The sequence below is a fragment of the Balaenoptera ricei genome, chromosome 7, assembly GCF_028023285.1.
Source record: "Balaenoptera ricei isolate mBalRic1 chromosome 7, mBalRic1.hap2, whole genome shotgun sequence".
In the NCBI taxonomy this organism is placed as follows: domain Eukaryota; kingdom Metazoa; phylum Chordata; class Mammalia; order Artiodactyla; family Balaenopteridae; genus Balaenoptera; species Balaenoptera ricei.
Genome location: NC_082645.1, coordinates 55,654,012 through 55,675,095, shown reverse-complemented (window position 1 = coordinate 55,675,095; position 21,084 = coordinate 55,654,012).

Genomic DNA, 21,084 nt, shown 5'->3' with positions numbered 1-21,084 from the left:
TCAGCATTGGGGAAAACACTGATATAAAATGTGCTGATCAAGGCTGTAGAGATAGTCAGGAGCCAGGATATGAAAGTCTTGGTAGACTGGTTATGATGATTAATTTTATGTGTAAATTTCTTAGTACAGTGCCTGGCATACAGTCAATGCTCAATAAATGTTAAATATTGTTGCTCTTTTCATTTAAAGTCAAAATTTATATTTTAATTAAATCTCCATAACAAAGTGAAATGGAGTATGCTGAATTTTATCAACTAATTTCCCATATAGTGTATTTTTTCTTTGGACTGGGGGTAGGCAGGCAAATTTCAGTCAGTTTAGTCTGTTATGTGTTTGAGAACAATCTGGGACTCCTATATTTAACCAGATGTCCTTTCATTTACATAGAATTTCCCATGAAATATGTGCACAGGACTAAGTTCTACTAATTGGATCACATTCCTAGCATGAAGCACAGGAGAGTGAAAGAAAATGGATTTTGGAATATTTTGCACTTTTTTTCAAAAATCCCAGCTCTGCCATTTGAGAGCTGTATGACCTTAATCTTTCTGAAACTCAGTTTCCTCATTTTTATACATACCTCAAACAACTGTTAGGTGAATTTAATTATTCTGCATATAAATCATGTGTCTGAAATATATAGTATGCATTAAAGGTTAGTTCTCTTTATCTTTGCTCCTTTTCCTAATCCCTAATATAAGCCAGTAAATTAGAATGTGTTCAGTTTTCAGTGAAATTTTTTCACATATATCTGCACCAAAACATCAAGTAATTTAGAGTTTCTATTTTAAAACACTTTATTTTATACCCTTAACACACATCTTCAAAACTGAGTGTTATCTTACAGTTTCATGTTTATGTCACTGGAAGTTGTGTCTGAGTGAAGCTGGCAGATTCAGATGCATTTGGAACATATATTCTAGTACACTGAAAACCTAGAATATAAATTAAGAAAGGAAACCTATTTTGTATTAAGATGTGAAGAATGTGGGGATTTTAAAGGATGGCAGATACATCCATGGTTAAGAATGAGGGCTCTAAAATCAAACTTCCTGTGGTTAAGTCTGAACTCTTCCACTATTGTCTGTAGCTTTGGGCAAGGTACTCTTCCTCTCCGAGCCCCAGTTCAGGGAAAATGATAATAATTACCTTATAGGATAAGAATTAAGTGAGATAATGCAATGCAACACTCAATAAATTAATTATAGTGATACTCTCAGCATAACAATATCCTTGTTTTAGCTACAAAAATATAAATGCTAGCGTCACAAAAATACAGTTTGAGTTCTCTCATAACACTGGACACTACCCTTCTAGGATAAGCTTTCTCAGTCCTTCTCCACACTTATCATCAGAAGAACTTCCTCCCCACATAATTACCCCGTGCTCCCTCCCCAGCCTTCTTCCTAGCGCTTTACCATGCCCCCTTTAGAAGAACTGTTCCATCGTAAATCAATCCTCACACTTCCAAGTATTCACAGAAGGCTTTGCCTTAAATAAAACTTGTTTTTCCTGCTGTAGCTTTTTGGAGAATTTGTTCTATCAACCATCTCTCTATATTTCAGGCATTGGAGGCAAAGTTAGCATGGATCAAAGTCTTTTGTCACTTCAAGACTATTATTCTTCCACTTTGATAGAGAAACCCCTATTTTTTCAAGGTTCGTAGTATCCACCCTCTATCCAACCTACCATGTGCAGACCTCCTAGCACATGGCCTTGCTATTTAAGGTGTTTAACACCAGGCCTCCAATTCTTCTGTCTTTACAGGATCATCTAAGGCCAGATGTAAATCACTCAGCAATTTGATCATTGATACTCTTCTCCCTCTTATCTCAAAAGTTTCCACCTGTCTTCTACCATAGGAACCTACTCTCATGGTCACATTCTGGACCTCACCATTCATCCAACAAGCATGCATTAAGGACCACCTGCATGCCAAGCACTTCTGAGTATACAGCAATGATCCAAACTGACAAAAACTCCTGCTCTCCTGGAACTTGCTTTTACCAAGGGCTACTCCAACCACAATGTTCTCACATCCTTTCCCAAGTATACCTGTTTGCTGTCTTCTCTGATATCTCTGAATATTTAATAAGGCCTTAATTTTCTTCCAGGCTAATGCCTCACCATGGCTTTACTTTCTTCTTTAGCTTCTATATGGTATCAAGGCTTTGATCATTGTCTCGTTATCTTATCAATGTTCTTTGTCCCTGGGCCACTTCTAATCCACTAATTCACTACTTTAGTTCAATTTAAGTACATGATTCCTTTGCCACAGGCTGCAGGGTCAGGCTAGGGGGAAAAAAAAATCACAGACCCAAGCCTACCATTGCAAAATTAGTGTCCAGTTTCAGATAGGGTTTCAATGGAGCGGGGCAGATGATTTTTTATTCATATTTTTAGGTCCTTAAGGTATTATTAACTTCATCATTTTACTCAAAGACACTGTAAATCCTTAAAACTCTTATCTCTGAACCAATGGCCCTTCTTACTATTTTGCAAGAATATGAAATCACTCAACAGTAAGTTTGCTACTTGCAATTATCCATACCTGCGTCCACTTATATTTCCTTCATTCACTCAACAACTATTTATTAAGAGCTTACCATGTTTCAAGATCTATTCTACGACCTTAGGATACATCAGAGGATAAAATGAAAAAGATGTGTGTCCTCATGTAACTTACATCTAGCAAGGAAAATGGACCATAAGCAATGACCTTGATTTATTATACACACACACACACACCATTGCTTATTGATTACACTACCTGTAAATATTTCCAAAATTAAAAATTATCTTGCAATAGCAGTGTAAAATAATAATGAAGAAATTCCACATAACTACATCTGGGGAATTTAAGGTAACGTATTTTTTAACTTTTTTAAATTGAAACATACTTGATTTACAATATCATGTTAATTTCAGGTGTACAGCACAGCAATTCAGTTTATATACATATATTTCAGTTCTATATATACATAAGAATATATATATATATATTCTTCAGATTCTCTTCCCTTATAGGTTATTACAAAATATTTAGTAGAGGTGCCTGTGCTATACAGTAGGTCCTTGTTGGTTATCTATTTTATATATAGTCGTATGGATATGTTAATCCTAACATACTAATTTATCCTTCCCCCCACCCCCTTTTTCCCCTTTGGTAACCATAAGTTTGTTTTCTATGTCTGTGAGTCTCTTTCTGTTTTGGAAATAAGTTCATTTGTACCTTTTTTTTTTTTTCCAGATTCCACATATAAGATATATGATATTTATCTATCTGGCTTACTTTACCTTCATCATTATGGGGAATGGATTATTTATTATATGTAATCTACCCTCCTGGACAGAATAACATTGTTTTTTCTCAATGAACAAAAGAAACATTTGAATCATTCTATTATCTCAACCTTCTTTGGGATTCAAGAGCAACTTAAATCTAAAGTCACAAATCCCTAACAACTACATTGGAATCATCCTGTGAGTCAGAAAGAGTCATGCGCCTCACTTTTGGGCAATACTCATAGTGTAATAATTTCTACCTTCAGTTAGAGAATATGCCTCAAGCGTACAACAGAGTAGGAAGAAAATGAGGATGAACAGCACCATACAGTTTCCTCAGCAACCTAGGTACTCTTTGAGAAATGGCACAAACAAGAAGTCTTTTATGAGCAGTACAATCCTGGTAGTGTAGATTTTTCTGGATATAAGACCCTTAAGTTCTTGTTATGCCAACAGCCTTCTTTTGAATAAGAGTCTGAAAGTGATTTTTGTACACTTAAGTTGCAGTGCTTTGTACCATTTTATCCTGTCCCCTTGGTATAACAAATTAGGTCAGGGCATGATGCATAAACTAAATCAGTTATCTATGGGATCACCAGTGACCCCAGAGAGCCTGTATAAAAGCTCTGTCTAAAGCCAACCCAGAAAGATAGTCTCTTAGGGATTTTGAGTGTAAAAGATGATGATAGAAATAAGATAGAGACATAAATACAGAGATAAAGATAGAGGTAAGTGATGGGGTGGGGGGTGAAGAGAGATAGAAAGAGAAAGACCAAAGGGTGCTATTTGGTAGTGGCAGGAAAAGGCGAATGAGTGACAGGGAACATTTTCTGGATAGAGTGTAGAGGGCTAGAAGAGGAAGAAGGAGATCTTTGCTGCTAAAGGGTAAATAAGACTACTGGGCCATTAGAGTTGTTTGTACCCCCAAACCCATTCTAATGCTCCAGGAGGAGCATATATCTGGCTGAGCTACATTCTCTGCAACCCTCCATTGACAAAACAATAAGAGCCAAACAAAACCCCAGCTCTATCCAGTAGCTATGCTTTAGATAAATATATGCTAGGAACCACATTGGGGCTTTCCAAATTTAGGTCTGAAGCAAAACAGTGGGAGAGAATAAGAACATTCCATGCACCTTAAATATTAAGAAATACCTATCCTAAATACTTGGGCCCCATTCAAAGATAAAAAAACAAAGTAGAAAACAAAGAACCTATGAAAATAACATCACAGTATAAAGGAAATGAAGCATGTATTTGAAGATTCAAAGGACAACCCCATATCTAAAAATCTATATAGATACAGATATTTTTTAACCAAAACCAAATTCTCAGGTTGTGATAAATATGAAATTAAATTGTTTGCAGTTGCGTTCAGTTAAGTAAGCATGATGGTGTGCCCTTTAAGGCAGAATCTTTCTTCCAATTTTTGTTGTTATCATTGGTTATTATTAGTAAAAGAAACTGCTATTTAAAATTTACCACTGTATCTAGTGTTCCAAAGAATAAGTCAACTTGAAACAGACAACCTTTATTAAATTATTTGGGCTCTTCATGGGCCTCCCATCTCAGAACACAGCTCACTCTCACCTAATGAGCTTCACTTGTCCCTCAAAACTCTCCTATGAGTGAAAAGTGCTTATATTAATTTTTGAAATCCATTAATTTTAATGGAAATTATTATGATGCATTCTATCTCAACCCAAGATACCAAAATAATTTCTAGTTAGAAAAATATATTAAATGAAAAAAATATAAATTGCAAGTAAATAAACACTATATACAATATGTTTTTTTTCCCCTCATTAAAAAGTACAATATGTTTTTAAAGAGATATTTGCTAAAGAAAAGAGTCTTGATAGAAGATGGTGGGTGATAGAAGGGGTTGCAAGGAAATCATCATTTGTAGGTGAATTATTCTTTTTGTGCCATATTCTTCACAAATGTTTAACTTTTTTAGGGCTCATGATTGCTTTGTACTCAAATGTCACTTAAAAATTAAGGTATTGAACAGAACAAACAACTTTTGAGCCAAATTAAGGCTAAACAAGATGGTGCTTTGAAACACACACAGGGCATGTGCGTTCAGCAAATAGATGATCACAGAAGATGCTACCCTTCTATCCCTCCTGTTTGACATAGTTATGCAAAGCCAAACACGGTGGGTACACAATTCAAATTTGTCCTACATATTATTCTCTGAATAAAAACCATGTGCCAAGTAAGTTGGTAAGTGTGCCTGTCTGAAACTATAATTTAAAAAAATCATATTTCGTGTCACATTTATTAAAGTGTAGTGTTGTGAGAAAAAGTCATTATGTTAAATCAGTGGCAAAAAGCCATTAATCTAACAGTTTTATGTGCCCTGAGTCTATAAAATTCAATGTTCTTACCTTGGTCTCAACTCATGTACATTATTTGGCCCTGCCTACTTCTCCATCCTCATTTGTATCACTCTTCCTCTTACTCACTCTCTCCAGCCGCCCTGACTTCCTTTTTGTTCTTCCAATATGCCAACCATGTTTGTCAAGTGTTTGCAGTGGCTGTTATCTCTGCTGAAAATGCTCTGTACTACACGTATTAGCATGGCTTATTCTTTACCTCATTATCTATCTTCATTGACAGAATGCAAACTCCTTGAAGACAAAAAGTTTTTATCACTGCTCTGGCACACAGTAAATGCTAAACAAATATCTGATGTTGTTGAACAAGTGAACAAGTGACATGTCTCTATAAAGATATTAAGCAAAACAGCAGTCATTGCCCTAGAAGAAGGGTGTAATATGGTAAGGTTTTTGCACGTTGGTTTTGTTTTGCTTGAAGGTAACCACATTGCCCATACCACCTTGAATAACAGTGTTTGAGAATAGCTGGGAAGATGTGAGCAAATCTAAACAAGTAATCAAGGAGCTTTAAAAATGTACAAACCTCAGAAATAACATAAATCATTCACAAATATTTTTTTATATTCCTATGAAGATCACCTGGCTTTCAAAAAACTCTCTACTGAGAATTGCTTTTGCTGCATTAAGTCATCATAAAATTACAAAGAAACCAATACTCTTGTATTTTTGTAAATAGGCCAATTTAAAAAATACATTTTAAAGTTGTATTTTTGGAAATCTATTGCTCGTTAAAATATTCACTTGCCTATCATTAAATATTAAAATATTTCATTTGTATTCTGCGATTGTAGTGACTAAACTATAATAACATTTGTATAACTATACTACATGCTTATTTGTATGTTATCCATGTATTGGGTTGGCCAAAAACTTTGTTCAGGTTTTTCCATAACATCTTACCAAAAAACCCAAACGAACTTTTTACTCGTTTTATCTTCACGATCACACTGCAGCAGGAAGTACAGCTACCATATCCCTATTTCGCATACACAGAAACTAAAGCTAGAAGAGAGTATGCAATTTAATAATGGGAACAAGCCAGGAGTAGAAGATATACACATGACTTCTGGGCCACTGCTCACTCTTCCATTCCTAAATCCATTCCTTAAAATGCTCTTAGAAAATCAGTGGTATTTCCAGCAAAGAATTATAAAGCTTGAAGCTAGTAATCATATCCTCATTAGAGAACCCATTTTTAGCTTATCAGGCTCTGTGGCCACAGCCTTACCCCTTACAGCTTTTCAAAGCAATCCCTTGCAAATTGCTTGTTTGCTCTGTATTTCTTCCAGTGTAAGAGGTATTATCAGCAACTCCATGCACGCATCATATAACGTGAAACTGCAGAGCTCAGTATGTCTCTAGGTAGCTACAACTGAAATGAGGAAAATCCACCAGTAGAAACAAACTGAAATAGTCTTCTCATTCTATGAAATTTTTTTCTTTTTACAAATACAATGTTCTCTTATATGGTATAGCCCAGAAAGTGTGGATTTTTAAAATTACTCATCATACTAGCAGGTCTGGCTTCCACAGAAAGTCCGAGTTAAACTTTACAGGATTATTCACTTCAATCAGGGTGGATCATGAATCTCATATACTATGCTTTATTTACACATAAAAATTGCCAATGCTGTCAATAAGAAAGAATAGTAGCCAGAGCTCTGCACAAGATTTTTTTTTTATTGTGTGGAATATCAAATTCAAACCCTGGTGTGTGTATCTGATGGTAAGTTTGTGTTTATATTTTCTACACTAAAACTAAATTGAATGTATTTTAACATGTCAATTTAACATCTGCAGAAACTTTGTAAGCAAGGTGATATCTAAGCCAGAGAACTCCCCTGGAATTTGACAGAAGTATTTAGGCTATTCTCAAGCTACTGGTAAAACTAATTTCTTAGCCTCTATGGGTGACCCTGCCTTGCCTACGTTGTACTCTATGATAATAAGCTTTAACTGCCACATAGGAGTATTTGGGAGGATTGAATATCATCTTAACACATTTAAATTATTAGAGGATGTTCCTGGCACATAGTAGGCACTTAAAAATATTAGCTTTTCTTCAAATTGTGCAATACTGAATTCCCAACAGGATACAGTATTTATCTACCTTTCCTTCAGAAATAATGGATAATTATATTAAATAAACATTTATATATTATAATTATCTTCTCTGTATCTCCTAATTCCTTTAGGAACCCCAGTTTTTTAATTTCAGTGATCATCACTTCCCTGAGCTTCACGTATTTGTATATTCAACTTTCAACCAACATCTCTACTTGGTATCTACTAGATATCTCAGTGTTAACATGACTCCAATGGAATTCTTAATTTCTTTACACCTTCTGCTCCTTCCCCAAGTCTCTTCTCAGTCAATGACATCCACCTGGTTACTCAACCTGAAAACACAGGAGTCATCCTTGATTCCTCTTTTTAATCTAGAGACCACATTGCATCTATCGGCAGGTATCAGGTATTCTTGGCTCTACTTTCAAAATTTATCCCAAATGTGGTATCCTCTCCACTGGCATCATCTAGTCTAAACCACCATCTCTCACTTTGAATATAGCTAAAACCTCAGTAATGTTTTCCCTCATTCTTCCTCAACTCCATACAGTTTGTTTCCTCACAAAAGAGACTCCATGTTTTTGTTAAATGAAAAGCAGAAGTTTACATATTCACTATAATAACTACATCACAATAAATGGACTAGGATAAAATAAGTCAAAATGTGCATAATAGGTGTTATTTTTCCTAGATTGTTTTATTTTCCAAAGTTTTCACAATAATTTTATATTAACTTTATAATTAGAAAAATATTTTGGGAAAATTTTAATTAAAATCAAACTGAAAAAATGTATGAAAAGAATTTGATCCTTTTTGTAGCTCTTGAAAGCACATGAGAATACTATACTGTTTCTATTATTTATTGTATTTGAGTCAATTAATTTTTATTAATATTTATGCTTCTATGTATACAGCTCTACATTGACAATAATGGACATAAATGTAGATAATGGTATTTCTCTAACCTCAAGACATTTTAAAAGAACCACAAAAAAAATACATCTATCTTTCATTCTATGTTAATTTTACAGATATTACTGTGTTGTGGTGATGAAGATTTATAAATTCTCCAAAGATTTGGGTTCAAATTATTCTTAGACCTATTACCTGCATTAAATGCATAAGGTTATCTTCATGAATTATAGATATGACCTAATTCTTTTGGGGACTTATTCTATATAATTATGAATACTCCTCCAAAATGTCATGTATCTTGAAACTTTCCTTCTACTTCCTTTATTATTTTTATCCTTGCTAGATCTTTTCCATTAACACTGAGCTGCAGCTATTACATTTTTTTTTTTCTGTACTAGGAAGGGTTAAATTTCTATAATTTTAAAATTCTTGTGATATGCTCAGTCTTACAAAATTTAATCTTATGTACACATCCATATTCCAAATCTATAAGCATAACTACAAAAATGATGACATTTAAGGAACAGCTGCATTGATATTAACAGTGCTGCTTGATATTTATATGTAAGATTATTTAAGGGGACTGGAAGTGTCATTCATATTCATATGCTAAGCCACAACTTGCCCTTATAAAAAAATTAGTCTATTGTTCCTTTGCATTACAAGTCATCTTGTAATTACAGCACCCTACTAACATGAGCTTTTGCACTATTTGAAAAGGTTTCTAATTATTATCTTGGGAATGTTCTGTACTGAATGGTTGTATCCTTGACATTTTGCAAAGTAGATTTGTAAAATGGTGATTTCAATGTAGATTACTTGAAATTATGGTTCTTAGTAAGTTTTAAAATCTACATTTATAAATAAAATTAACAAATGCATAAGGCAAATACTATCTATTTGTCACAGATATAGTGTCCCACTTGGGAAGTAAGATGTTGTTGTTTATGTAGATACCAGCGATTATTTTCACATTAACAATTTAAACTGAGTTTAATCAAATATGATATATGCTTATTATTAGAAAGTAATCCAGTCATGCAGGAGTCTCTGCAAGATATAGTGTTAGCCCCACCTTCTAATTCTTTTGTAGTTCTATTTTTTTACATTTATATCTTTAATCCATTTGTGTCTTTAATTTTTTTTTTTTTTTTGGTATGGTGTGAGGCAGAGATATAAATTTACAGCATTCCAAATTCATAGTCTATCTGGCAATACTGTTGTTTGATTGTGGTCCTTTTCCTGGATGCAACTCCCTCCCTCTGATTTTCAGTAAAATGAATCCAGATTTCCAAATTTCTAATCACTTCCAGATTTCCAGTCCTTGCATGGCACACCGTACTGCACACCACGCTGGGCTATTTACTTCCTTAGGATTATTTATGACAGAATCACAGGCTATTTCTTCTGCTCTCTTGGCTTGCAATAGCTTTTAATCAGCTCACTGTTCTAGCACATCTTGTTTTTGCTGATGCCATAACATTTTAGATGTTCAACAGAGGGGTCAATAATGAAATGTGATTAAATTGCTTCCTGCTCCACCCTCTACCATTTATTTTCTGAATCACAAAGATACAGAGGGAGGAAAATGATGTGGTAGAAAAAAATCAGTTTTGAAGTTCTGCTATTTAAGTTATTTTCTTACTGATGAACTTCCCTGGACAGGTTGCTCTAAATTAGCAGGTTTTAGATATTTTTCTATCAAAATAGGTATTTTACTTTTTATGGACAATATCCATCCAATTTCCTTCATGTTAAATGTAAACCTCCCCCCTTTTCTCTGTCATCCAAAGAAATATGGAAATGAGCGAGAATTATGTTATCACTAGATTAACCTTGAAATAGCTATACTTTAATGAAACTAATTTATTGATAAATTCAGGTACCCAATTATTTATTAAAAATTATTACCTGTTAGATTATTTGTCAATTTGTCTAGATGATCTCCAAGGTCCCTTTATCTCTAATATTAAAGATTCTATAAAACACATCCGTCTTAGTCATAAGATAATAATAAGTAGCTATTCTCTGAAGGTTGCTTAGGCTTAAGCTGTTAATCTAGTTACGCTACTTAGGTTAACTTAGTCCATGAAAAGTGAGTGGTGCTATCCTAGTCAGGATCCTCATTACTCTGATCCCATACAAATGATATTAAATTTTCTGTTGATCAGTTGGTTGATACAAGAAGCCTGTTCATCTATAGCATAATGCAAATTCAAAGAAACATATCAAAAACAAAAATGAAGACCTCCTTTGGGTTCCTGAAAGGAAAAAACATTCAGGTACAAGGTCCTCTTATAAAAACCGTAAAGTTATTTTACTGTCCTTTGCCTTAATGGGCAAGCATAGCTGTGCAGCATAATCTTACCTATGTGTGAGTTTGTAATGTGAACAGGATCATGCATAAAGATAGAAATTAATCTTTTTTCCTCACAATCATTCATAACCAACTGCTGAACATACATCTTTCATTGTCTTATGCTCAGCATCCCCAGAAGAAAGCAAGCTTTGGAGTTGTAATAATTAAAAACACTGTCTTTTCTCTAGGTATCCTTCATAGAAACCATTCACTATTTTGATGGGCAGATATTATGTTCCAGTCAAGAGGCAGAAAACTTGTAGAAAGGTTTACACATTGTTCCAGACACATGGAGAACCCATTCGAATTTTAGTATAGCTTCAGGTTTCCCTTGAAAGCTTGATCCTTTCAATAAAAAAGCAATGATGAGCCTTTCCTCTTTCAACAGGTCTTTCAGCTATAAAAGCATCAACTTCAAGAACTAGGCATTAATATTGCTAATGAATGGCTATTATGGTTAAGTTTCCAATTCAGTTAAAACTTATATAACACTGGTCTTTTCTCTGCCCTCTCATGTGACCATTGAGTCGTTATTCTTTGTAGTACCTTTTATCTGCAATAATTCAACTCTTTCACCTCTCCTTTTAGACTCTCCACCTCATTTACAATTCTATCCCTGAATAGATTTATTCTCCTTTGGTACTATATCTTAATTTCTTTCTTTCTCTTCATACATCAGATCTTGCTATTGACAGTCCTGCTTTATTCACTGAATGTTATCTTTATATGCTACTTGAGCTACATGTGTTGTTTTTTTAATTTAACAACTCATTCAGTTGCTGTGAAGCTGGTCCCTAAATGGTACAGTACTTGAAAAATATTTTTTCATTCAATATTGAACAAAAACTAATTAAAGTCTATTTTTATAACACTGACAAATGTTAAGAATATTTAGCTATTAATCCTGATGTGGACAATACCTCCTAGCTTTTAATGCTTCAGGAAAAACTCCAATTTTCATAATTAAAACAGTACATTTTACAGATGAATTACAATAGAAAACAGCATGAAAATTTCTAAAGGTGCCTGTACATCTAATTACAAAAACACAACTATTCACTGTTAAACATTAGAACTTGCTGTCATGACAAAAATCAGTGGCTACAAAGTACTTAGTGTCTTACGATTTGGTCTCATTTCTCATAATTCTCTAGGAAACAGTTTCTGATAGCTCTTATAATGACTACATTTATTATCTCAGTACAAATTAACCCAGATAATGTCACAATTCTTAAGATATATTAACACATTGTAACCAAAGCAAACAGCTATAAATTTAACTTTGTCTCTTTGTAAATCATTTCTATATTCACTTGACAACTAACAGTACTCAACACAAAGGAAAAATTAAAAAATTTTCATATGTAATGTGAAAAATTTAGTTGTACAGTCCCTTGTCTAATGAGTGCATGTGTCCAGATATAGAGTCATTAATACCACCATTCTCTTTCATGGAAGAAGATGAATCTATGTAGTCACCATCATTATAATCTTCACTTGGAAATATCTAGAAGGCAGATTAAGAAAAATGTGCACTGAACTGGAACTCAAGACAACTAGTTTTTAATCTGAGCTCTGCTAATAAATACCTACATGACATTCAAAAAAAATCTTGGTATATATGGACCAGTTTTCCAGAATGTACAATAAGTAATCCAGGGAGATAGTGCATGTGGCCAAGGTGGCTCCCTCTAGGGAGTGATTTCAGTGACTTTACACTGTGGAGAAATGCACTCCAGTAAAATATTCTAGCCAACTATGGTAGGCAGAATAATGTTCCCCCACAGATGGCCATATCCTGAAAACTGTGACTATGTTAGGTTATAGTGCAAAAAGGCATTAAGTCTGCAGATAGAATTAAGGTTGCTAATCAGTTGGATCTGAGATGGGAGAGTCTTATATTATCCAGGTGGACCAAATGTAATAAGGGTCCTTATAACATGGAAGAGGGAGGCAGTAAAGTTAGCATTAGAGTGACAGAGCATGAGAAAGGCTTGCTAGCTATTGTTGGCTTTCAACATACAAGAGGACCACAAGTCAAAAACTATGGGCCAAATCTAGAAACTAAAAAAGGCTAGGAAATAGATTCTCCTCTTGAGCCTCCAGAAGGAACTCAGCCAAACTGTCATCCTGATTTTAACCCAGGGAAAATCATTTGACTTCTGACCTCCAAAAAGTTTGATAATAAATTTGTTTTAATCCACCAAGTTTGTGATGATTTATTATAGAGCAATAAGAAATAAATACATCATCATTAAATAAGCAGCAGCATAACAAATACTGAAGATGGAAAAGGAAAATCAGTTTCCAAATTACTACAATGTATTAATAAAATGTCCACTTTTCAGAAAAAATTAGAATATATGCAAAGAAATAGAAAAATCTGACCCATACACAGGAAAAACAGTGGGCAACAGAAACTGTGAGAGGCCCCAGATGTCACATTTAATTGACATAGGCTTCAAAGAAGCTATTATAAACATGTTAAAAGAACTAAAAGGAACCACTTAAGAAAAGGAAGATATGAAGACAATGTCACAAATAGAGACTAAAGAATCAAATGGAAATACTGCAGTTGAAAAGTAGAGTAACCCAAAGGGGGGGGGGGGGAAATCACATAAAGAGATCAATAGTTTATTTGAATTGTCAGAAGAAAGAATCAAGAAACAAAGACAGATCAATAGAGGTTATACAATATGAAGAATAGAGAAAAAGGCTGTAGAAATGAACAAAGCCTCAGAGAAATATGGGACACCATTAAATGCACCAACATATACATAATGGAATGTACTAGCAGGAGAGTAAAGAGAAAAAGCAGGAAAAAAATGTAGAAAATTAGTAACTGAAAATGCCTCAATTTGATGAAAAACATTCATCTAAATATCCAAGAAGATCACTAAACTCCAAGTACTTGTTTTATGTTGATTTTAGCCTATCAACAGTGATGCTATCAACTAGGGTTGCCTGGGGGCACTCACCTGGGCCCATACTACCTGTGATGAGGCCCCACAGCCATTTCCCTGACTAGAGCCAATGTTGTGACTGGACCAGCCCTTGTGGTTTCTATGACTGCAAGGTGTACCTCAGGAACAAACAGCAGGGAACTTTGGAAGAAAAAAAAAAGGTTTATTACTCTCAGGTCCCAAAGGATACCGGGCACACCTGGAGCCACCCCTGGGGCCACACAGTGAGGTCCCAGGTAGAGAGAAAGAGAGAGCACAGAATTGGGGTTCTGCCTTTATTGGGATTGATGGTGGAGTGCTGAGGGGTTTGTAGGTTTGCTTTGTTGGTAATTTTACAACATAAGAATGGGAATTAAATTGCATGAAGGCAAACACAGGGTGTTTGGTCAGTTATCCAGGTCACCCATGGCTTTCTAAATGGGGAACTTTGAGTGGGGCAGCCTGGTGCTTTACTTAGTTGTGTAGAAAGAAATTATGTTTATTCAAAAACGAATGTCTTTGAAATGAATGTCTCAGTGATCAAAAGCTTAATGTCAAGCACTGACATTATAATCAAAAAAGCTAAATGTCAGATTACACTACAGTAATATAAACACAAAGAACCACATCCAGACACATCATACAAAATATGCTGAAGGCCAAAGTCAAGAGAAAATCTTGATAGCACACGAGAAAAATCATTTGTCACATACAAAGAAACCCAAATATGGTTAACAGCTGACTTGTAATCAGTAACAGTGGATGTCAGAAGACAGTGGAAAACATTCAAAGTACTTAAGAAAAACTGTCAACCAAGAATCTAATAGCCAACAAAACAATTTTCAAAAAAGAAGGTGAAATAAAGACATTTACAAAACAAAAAACTGAAATAAAGGAAAATCTTAAGACTGAAAGCAAGTGACACTGAGATTAATTCAAATCCACATGAAAAACCAAAGAGTACCAGTAAAGGTAATTATGTAGTTATAAAAGACAATTATAAATGAATATTTCTTCTCTTATTTTAAAAAGTTTATAAAACAATTCATTTATAATTGTATTCTTGGAACTATAATATATAGAAATGTAATGAATTTTTAAAATAGCACAAAGAAGGTAGGTGGGAGGAACACTGTATTAGAGTAAATAAATTACACCATATGGTAATATGAATCTACAGGGACAAATGAAGAAAACCCAAAATGGAAAATAGTTTAATACAACAAACTATGAATATATATTTCGTTTTCCTTCTTATCTCAGTTTTCTTAATTGACAAAATTATATAGAGTAGTAAAATTATACAAAGTAGTAAATAAAATAATGTATTGTTAGGTAATATACAGATGTTATATGTGTAACAGCAAAACAAGGGGAAGAGGGAATAGAGCTATAGAGGAACAACATTTCTATGTATCACTAGAATTAAGTTAGTATAAACATAGTAGATTTTTATAAGATATATGATAAGCCCTAGTGCAACAAATAATTTTTTAAAATATAGTAAAAAAATCACTAAAGAAACTTAAATGTTGTACTGAAAAATATTCAATATTTTATACATTAGTAAAGGAGGAAGAAAAAAATGACATGAGACCTATATAAAATGGTAAAATGAGATTTAAATCCAGTACAGGCAATAATAATATTAAAGGAATGAACAATCTAATCAAAAGGAAGAGATTGCAAGACTAGATTTTAGAAAATGATCCAAATACTGCTGTTTACAGGAGACATACTTTAGATTCAAAGGTAAAAAAAGTACATACAGTGAAAGGGCAATGTCATACAAATAGCAACCATAAGAAAGATTCAGTGGCTATACTCATATTAGGCAAAACATACTTTAAAACAGAAAATATTACTGGAGATAGAGAACATTTTATAATAAAAAACAAAGAGGCCAAACCACCTGGAAAATCTAACAGTTATAAACATTTACAGACCTAACAAAATCCCACACACATAAAGCAAAAACTGACAGAATTAAATGGAGAAACAGACAATTCAAAATAATTGGAGAGTTCAAGAGTCTTCTTTCAATAATCTGTAACCAACTATGCAAAAGATCAAAGAAACAGAAAACTTGAACACTAATCAACTAGACCTAACAGATATCCATAGAACACTCCAATACACATTTTTCTCAAGTGCTCATGGAACATTATCCAGGATAGGTCACATGATAGGCCATAAAAACAACCTTCAATGAATTTAAAAGAGTTGAGATCATACAAAGTAAGTGCTCCAACAGGGAGAGTGAAACTAGAAACCAGTAATAGAAAAATTTGAGAAATTAACATAAGTAAAAAAACTTTTAAATACACCTGTATGGCAAATGAATCAAGTAAAAATCATAAGAGAAATTAGAAAATATGAGGTGAATTAAAATGAAGACACATTATATTACAGAATGCAGCTAAAGCAGTGCTTAATAGGAAATTTATAGCTATAAATGCCAACATTAAAAAACATGAAATATCGCAAAACAGTAACCTAACTTGCCATATTAAGACACTGGAAAAATGAAAGCAAATTAAATCCAAAGCAAAAAGAACAAAAGAAATAAATATTAGAGTATAGAGATTAGAAAAGCAAGAAAGAAAATCAAAACCAAAAGTTGGTTCTTTGAAAAGAATTTTTAATTACAAAGCTTTAGCTGGACCAAACAAAAAAAGAGAAAAGATTCAAATTACTAAAGTCAAGAATGAAAGAAGATGCATTACTACTGATGTTACAAAAATAAAAAAGAATTTAAAGGGGATACAATTCTATGCCAAGATATTAGACAACCTAGAAGTAATGGACAAATTCCTAGACAGACACAAACTTCTAAAATGGAAACAGGAAGAACACACCCAAAAATCTGAATGGACCTATAACAATTAGAGTTTGAATCTGTAGTTTAAAAACTCTACAAAGATAAGCACAGGCCCAGATGACGTCACTACGGAATTCTACCAAACATTTAAAGATTATCAATTAATTCTTTACAAAGACTTCCAAAATAAAAGAAGGAAGACTCCGTAATTCATTCTGAAGCCAGTATTACCCTGATACCAAAGCCACATAGTCATCACAAGTAAACTATATACCAATATGTTTTATCAATAGACACAGAAAATTCAACACAGCAAGTTGAACCCAACAACATACAAAAAGGATTATACATCATGAATAAAAGGGTTTTGTCCCAAGAATGCAAAGTCGAATTAATATCTAAAAGCCAATTAACATAATATAGGGTAAATGATAAAAAACACATGATCATTTCAATATATGCAGAAACAGCATTTGACAAAAACCAACACAACTTCATGATAAAAACCAACTAGGAATAGAACTTACCTAATCTGATAGGGAATCTGTGGATTTAAAAAAAATTTGAAACCATACTTAATGGTTAAAGACTGAACGCTTTCCCGCTAAAATCAAGAAAAATAAAGGGACGTCTACTTTGCCACTTTTATTCAACATGATGCTAGAGGTTCTAGCCAGGTCAATAAGGCAAGAGAAAAAAACAAAACAAAAACAAAGGAATATTCATTGCGAAGAAATAAAATTATTTGCAGATAACATGTTCTCATATACAGAAAATCCTAAGGAACATCCCCCCGCAAAAAAAACTAGTAGAATAATTGAGTTCAAAAAAATTTCACAACATGAGGTTGATATACCAAAAACCTATATTTCTGTGCATTACCAATGAACAATCTGAAAAGAAAACTTACAATAGCATCAAAAGTAAAGAATTTAAGAGAACTGCAAAACTTATGCTCTGAAGACTATAAAACATCGCAAGAAATTAGAAGATATGTAAACTACTAATAAATACATGAAAAGATCTTCAACATCATTAGCCATTAGAGAAAGCATATCAAAACTACGAGATACCACTGTCCAGCTAGTAGTATGGTTATATGAAAGATAATAACTAGTGCTCCTGAGGATATGAAGGATTCGGAACTCTCAGACACAGCTAGTGGCAATGCAAAATAGTGCAGCATCCTTGGAAAACAGTCTGGTAGTTCCTAAAAGATTAAACAGAGTTACCATATTACCCTGCAATTCCACTCCTAGGTATATACTGAAGAAAAATGAAAACACTTCACACAAAAACTTGTGTTCTAATGTTCATAATAGTGTTATTCACAATTGTCCAAGAGTGCAAGCAACCCAAACGCCCATCAACTGAAATGTACACAAGAAAGCAGTATATCCATACAATAGAATATTATTTAGCAATTAATAAAAATGAAGTACTGACACATGCTACAACATGAATGAATCTTGAAAACATTATGCTAAGTGAAAGAAGCCAGTCACAAAAGACCATATACTGCATGTTATATTTACATGAAATTTCCAGAATTGAAAAAATTATAGATAGAGAAAACAGGATAGTAGTTGCCTAGGGCTGCAGGATTTAGGGTGAAATGGGAAATGACTGCTAATGGGTATGGAATTTCTTTTTGCAGTAATGAAAATGTTCTCAAATTGATGTAGTAATGGTTGCATGACTGAATATACTAAAAACTTTTGAAAAACTTAAGAAGAAATTTTGGTAAAAAGTTTATGGACAAAGTAGTGTATCTTATATTTAAATGTGAGCCTTTTTTTTTTTTACAGCTATTTATGAAGAGGCAATTTTATGAAAAGTGTTACTCCTTTTCCAAATAAGACAAATTATGATAATTGTTCTTGGCAAATGTTACCATTTCAGGAATCAAGCTGAATTATTACAATTCTTCAAAATCGGGATTCTAAGTTGACTATTAGTCTTTTTCTATAGCTAATAGATTTTTCCTGACATAACCGAGTTGATTTCCTGTACTTCAAAAGGTATATTGCAGTACATAAAGAATGAATAATGCTGATTTTAAAATCTCTTGGTTTTGGTATAAGGCTAAATGATTTTAAGAACAGCTCTTCACTGGCTTTGTTAAAGTGATTTTTCTTTACTGCTTTTCACCTCCCCTAAGTAGCATAAACCTCTGCCTGAAGATTCTAAGTGACATGATGAGCAAGATTGACAAATATGGTATAAATGTAAATCCAGCTTTTAATATTGCATCTGAAATACAATACAAATTTTTTTTTTTTTACAGTAGCTACAAAACAGCAAATGTCTTACCATTAAAAGCCATGTGGTTATTTTGTTTTTAATTCCCATGTATGGAGCCCACAAGGTATGTAAAAACTTCAAGTTGTGCGTCAAGAATTCCCAGAATAGATTGGCAACTTGGTTATAATGTCAGTTCACATTATCAAGCACCAGTGACTACTCACCCACCTTCAGAAGTCTCCTAAACTCTTAAAATCCACTCATGGTCATTAATTTAGACCAAAGTAACTAGAATACATGTGTTCTGGTATATAGTGGCTCTCCTTATTGACCTTCCTAGACCCTGGGGAGCCCTAAATATGCTGGATACACAACAGGTTAGGCATTTTCAGGGATTTTTAAGTCAACTGTAGAGCTAGAGACTAAGACAAAACACTTTTAGGAGTAGGTCTTAAAATTTAGTGACCCAGAGAAACCAGATAACTTCCCCACATATTCCATGAACTAGTTTCACTGCACTCTTGCCTTCTTAAGCAAATGGCTCTATGCAGTGCACAGCCTACACAACCATATATGGTGGGGCTGGCTGTGTGGTCACAGAAAGGGAGCATGGTAGGGCAAGAGTTTCTTTAAATATTGGCCCCACCATTTTAATCTGAAAATACCAACTCCACTGAGAAACAATTAGTACTTCTGTATTCAGAATCTTGCCTTTGCTATCTAAGTAGAACTAACATTTAGAGAATATCACATATATGTCAAAGGATGCTCTGTTGTGGCTGAAGTGCATAAACTTCGGCCTGAACTCTATTAGTCACTTCCAAACAAGAACTTTCCACTTAGCGAAGTAAAGACAACTAATAATAATAAAACAATGAATAAATAACTAATTAAAATGAATAACAAAACATGTCATAAAGCCCTATGGTATTCTCAAATAAAAGGATGAAAGGACTTCTACAATTTTTACCTTTAATATTATTAATGATAATGTTTATATCTTATTTTACATCTGAAGATGATTTGGCTAATATTTTTAATACATTACTCTAGTTGGAACTGAAAATATGAAATTGTTTGCATTTCTTAGTTTAGGTATCTGTACTGGAATAGCGAAAAGGGTCAAGAGACTTATTCAGAGGCAAGAAAATGAAGCAAAATTAGACTTTCACATAAAATATGGATATCAACTATTTGTGAACTCACTCATTCATTCAACAAATAGTCACTCAGTTCCTATCAGGAACTGTGTTGGGAAGTGAAAATATAATGATGAAAAAAAATCAGATACAGCCTCCCCTGTTGAGGCACTTATGCTTAAATGGAGGAGGAGAGATATTCATAGTTGAAATACGCTTCAGATTCCTCCACTATACTTGATACACCATAACAAAAAGGTGATGTGGCCAGTCTTATAATTCCATGTACCTCTAGTGCTTATAACAGTGTCTGTCACATGGTCAAAGCTCAATAAACATTGGATAAATGAATCAATATAGAAATATTAAGCTCCGTGGAGAGATATGGGCTGGAAAAACGAATTTTGGAAGAATTGCCTCTAGGCAAATTGCCTATAGAGAATACAGCCTTAAAAAAAAAAAAAAGAGAGCTGAGGGCTGAATCTTGAGGAATTCTACCATTTAATAGATGGGTAAAGGAGGAGAAACCTGGAAAGGAAAGAAAGGAATTGCCTCCAGAGGGTATGGATGATGACTAAGCTAGCACTCTGGCAATCAAAGGAAGACAAAGTCTCAAAAAAGAGTGATCATTAGTGTTGATTATTGCTGGTCAAGACCAAGTAAGATGAGGACTGAACAAAGTATCCACTGTATTTAGAGGTAAAGTAGTTATTAACATATTTTCTAAAAGTTTAATAGAGTGATGGGGTGGGTTTTTAGTGAGTTGTAAAGGTAGGGAAAGGTGAGTACATGACATCAGCGTTTGGTTAAGAATGGAGGGGAGAGATGATGCAATAGCTTGGGTCAAAGTAATATATAGATTTCAAATGCTAATAGAAGAGATAAATTTCTGAGAATATGAAGGCAA